Genomic DNA, 817 nt, shown 5'->3' with positions numbered 1-817 from the left:
ACATGCACTTTTACAAGTTGTTTGAACATAAATGTGTGTTGGCAGTGTGTGTACACAACCACCCAATAATGATAAAAATCCACCCAGTGCGTTCTTTTTAAATCCCCATAAATAATAAGCTCTTTCTCAGATCAAGCTGTTCTCAGATTCTTGGCAGTGTGACATAGTTTTAGCAGGCTCCTCCCATGATTGTTGATTGACACTGGTGTTTTAGCATTGACCCGCCCTGAGTGAGCTGTCATCAGTCCGCTATTGTTTCACCGCCGGAGCAGATGTAGACAAGAATGACTCCTAAGCAGTGGTGTAGTGGAGGGTATACGCAGGTATACCCACTTCTTTATCAGTCGGCTTTGCGTATACCCAATTCTAAATACCCTCTGATGCACATCATTCAGTAGTGTCCTGCATTAGCCTTTAGTGATCTTTTGGCGTCTCCTTGTGGTCCTGTTTGATATTGCAGCTTGACTAGTGCTTAATTGTATTAAAACTGCTCTAAACAATTTTATTTTATTTTATTTATTTTTTTGCACTATGTAGTATATAGATAAATTGTAAATAGTTTTTGTTGGTATTAAATAGAGATCATGATCCTCCTACAGATAACTAAACAAAATAGCTTGTCTACTAGAGGTTCTGACAAAATGTTAATTGTTGCAGTCTATGTAATTTTTTCATTTTAATTATTTATTGCAAAATCTGCACCTCTTCTGTGACTAATATTAATTTCATAATGATCCTTACTCCTTGAAGTCAAGTAGCAGAAGTTACAGTAAGTGAAAATGTGCAAATACTACTGGCCCATTTTGAGGGAAATAAA

The sequence above is a fragment of the Sinocyclocheilus anshuiensis genome, unplaced genomic scaffold (assembly GCF_001515605.1).
Source record: "Sinocyclocheilus anshuiensis isolate Anshui unplaced genomic scaffold, SAMN03320099.WGS_v1.1 scaffold55, whole genome shotgun sequence".
Taxonomy (NCBI): domain Eukaryota; kingdom Metazoa; phylum Chordata; class Actinopteri; order Cypriniformes; family Cyprinidae; genus Sinocyclocheilus; species Sinocyclocheilus anshuiensis.
The sequence above is the reverse complement of the archived record's forward strand: the minus strand, read 5'-3'. Positions refer to the sequence as shown.